We start from the raw sequence: 2,934 nt of genomic DNA, 5'->3' as shown, positions 1-2,934 counted from the left end.
GTTTGTCATATATATTAATTTGACCATTCTTATTCTCTTAGTTATAATTGTTAGTTTAATTCTTAGTTATAAAACAATCTCAATTTGGTAATCGTCTTGACGTTAAATAATAGCCATATCATTGTTGCATAAGTGCATAGATTACAAGTAAACCTAAACCAGTCTCTGTGGGAACGAATCTGATTTGTATCTTATACTACTTACGAACGCGTATACTTGCGTGTATTTTAGCGCGTGTTTAGCTACTAACAAGTTTTTGGCACCGCTGCCGGGGACTCCGTGTTACTTTTTAGTTTATGTGTTTGTCATCAGTGGTCGTTAAAGTTCATTGACTTGGACATTGTTACTTATCTGTTATTTTGCCTTATTTCAGGTACTCTAGCGAGCGTGTATGCATACGCGTTCGCGGTCTCGTAAGAGAACTCTGGATAAAGCCGTGGAAGAAGTTGTAGTGGTTCGAAGGGAGGTTTTTGAGGACGAAGAGAAGGTAGAAGAAGAAGAGAAAGTCGAGGAACCATCTTTAGTAGTGATGGGAGATCAAGCAGAAATTCCTAAGGCTTTGATGGACTATTCTCAGCCTAATATCAATGAGATTCAGTCAAGCATCATCAGACCAACCATTTCCGCTAACGCTTTTGAGATCAAGTCAAGCACGATTCAGATGATACAAAACTCAATTCAGTTTGGGGGTTCTCCTACTGAAGACCTCAACATGCACATCAGGGATTTCATCGAGATCTGCGACACTTTCAAGTTCAATGGTGTGACTGAAGATGCCATCAAGCGGTGACTCTTCCCATTCTCTCTGAGGGATAAAGCAAAGTGCTGGTTACATTCTCTACCACCAGGGTCTATCACCACATGGGAGGATCTTTCTCAAAAGTTTCTCACTAAATTTATCCCTATGGTGAAGACTGCTGCAATTAAGAAAGCTCTTACTCAGTTTGCTCAGCAAACTGGAAAATCTCTGTGTGAGGCTTGGGATCGATATAAGGAGATGTTAAGGAAGTGCCCACACCATGGCATGCCTGATTGGATGATTATAAACTATTTTATAATGGATTGGGTGCTACTTCTAGACCCATGCTCGATGCAGCATCAGGAGGAGCCTTGGGGGCTAAGAGCTACAATAAAGCTTATGAAATGATTGAACTGTCGACTGCTAATGAATACAAGAATCCTTCTCAGAGACTGACTCAGGGAAAAGTACCAGGAATTCTGGAGTTGGATGCAGGAACTGCTATAGCTGCCCAACTTAAGGCTTTGACGATGAAGTTGGACACTTTGACTAATTATGGAGTTAATCAAATCACTAGTGTCTGTGAGCTTTGTGTCGATGCCCATGAGACTGATCAGTATGCTATATCTAGTGAATCAGCTCAGTTTATGAGCAAATTTCAGCGATCGCAACAACCTGTGCCAACCACTTATCATCCCAACAACCGCAATCATCCTTATTTCAGCTGGAGCAATGCTCAGAATGTGGTTCAATAGCCTTATCAGCAGTACCCAGCTAAGCAGTACAACCCCCCTGGTTTTTAGCAACCGCAAAATGCACCAAGGCAGCAACTTCAGCTGCAACAAGCTAATGAAAAATCTGAATTAGAGGAGTTGAAGCTTATGTGCAAAAGTCAAGTTGTTTCTATCAAGACCTTGGAGAATCAAATTGGACAAATTGCCAATGCCTTGCTAAATCGTCAACCTGGTACACTACCTAATGACACTGAAGTGCCAGGAAAGAGGGAAGCTAAGGAGCAGGTGAAGGCAATCACTTTGAGGTCTGGAAAGGTTGCTAATCCCGAACAAACTCAAGCTTTGACTAAAGAAGCTGGAGCTGAAGAAGAAGTAGAGCAGCAGGAAGCAGAAGTGGAACCAAGAAAGACTACTGTTGAGCACACTCTTCCTGAGGGTAATACAGGGGAGAAACAGATCTATCATCCACTGCCTTTTCCTAAGTGGCTGCAGAAAAAAACTGGATAAACAATTTGAGAAGTTTCTAGAGGTGTTCGAGAAACTTCATATCAACATACCTTTGGCTGAGGTTCTTGAGCAGATGCCTAGTTACACAAAGTTTATGAAAGGTATTCTCTCTCGGAAAGTGAAGCTAGATGATTTAGAGACTGTCGCTCTCACGGAGGAATGCAGTGTTGTGGTGTAACAGAAGTTGCCTCTGAAGGTTAAAAATCCAGGAAGCTTCACTATTCCATGCACTATTGGAAAAATGTCTTTTGACAGATGCTTATGTGACTTAGGAGCTAGCATCAATCTGATGCCTTTGTAAATCTTCAAGAAGTTAAACTTACCTGATCAAAAACCTACTTATATGACTTTGCAGTTGGCCGACCATTCTATTACATATCCTCGAGGTATTTTGGAGGATGTCTTGGTCAAGATTGATAAACTCATCTTCCCTGCTGATTTCGTAATTCTTGATTTCGAGGAGGATAAGAAGATTCCCATAATTTTGGGAATACCTTTCTTGGCGACTAGCCGAACCTTGATAAATGTGCAAAAGGGTGAGCTTACATTGCGAGTTTTGGATCAGGATATAACTTTTAATATGTTCAATGCTATGAAATTTCCTACAAAAAATGAGGTGTGCTTAAAGGTGGAGCTGGTCGATTCTGTGGTTACTTTAGAACTTGATCAATTGTTAAGGTCTGATGCCTTAGAGAAGGCCTTATTGGGGAATCCAGATAGTGAGGATGATGAAGGTGAAGAGTAATTGCTATATCTGAATGCTTCTCCCTGGAAGAGGAAGATTGATATGCCTTTTGAATCTTTTGGAATGGAGGAATTGAACAAAGCTCTTAAACGCCTCAAGCCATCTATTGAGGAAGCTCCCACTCTTGAGCTTAAGCCTTTACCTGAGTATTTGAGGTATGCGTTTTTAGGTGATGCATCTACTTTGCCTGTTCTTATTACATCTGACCT

General features: G+C 41.1%; 1 non-coding gene across 1 annotated transcript; it reads right to left on the bottom strand.

Moving 5' to 3' along the window:
* Positions 1-919: 919 nt before the first annotated feature.
* On the bottom strand, positions 920-1,026 carry LOC141662233 (small nucleolar RNA R71). The gene has a single exon (XR_012550356.1). It is a non-coding gene; the product is annotated as a small nucleolar RNA R71 (small nucleolar RNA).
* Positions 1,027-2,934: the final 1,908 nt, after the last annotated feature.

This window comes from Apium graveolens, chromosome 5 (genome assembly GCF_009905375.1).
Source record: "Apium graveolens cultivar Ventura chromosome 5, ASM990537v1, whole genome shotgun sequence".
In the NCBI taxonomy this organism is placed as follows: Eukaryota; Viridiplantae; Streptophyta; class Magnoliopsida; order Apiales; family Apiaceae; genus Apium; species Apium graveolens.
Note: the sequence above shows the minus strand (reverse complement) of the source record. Positions and strands in the feature narration are given on the sequence as shown.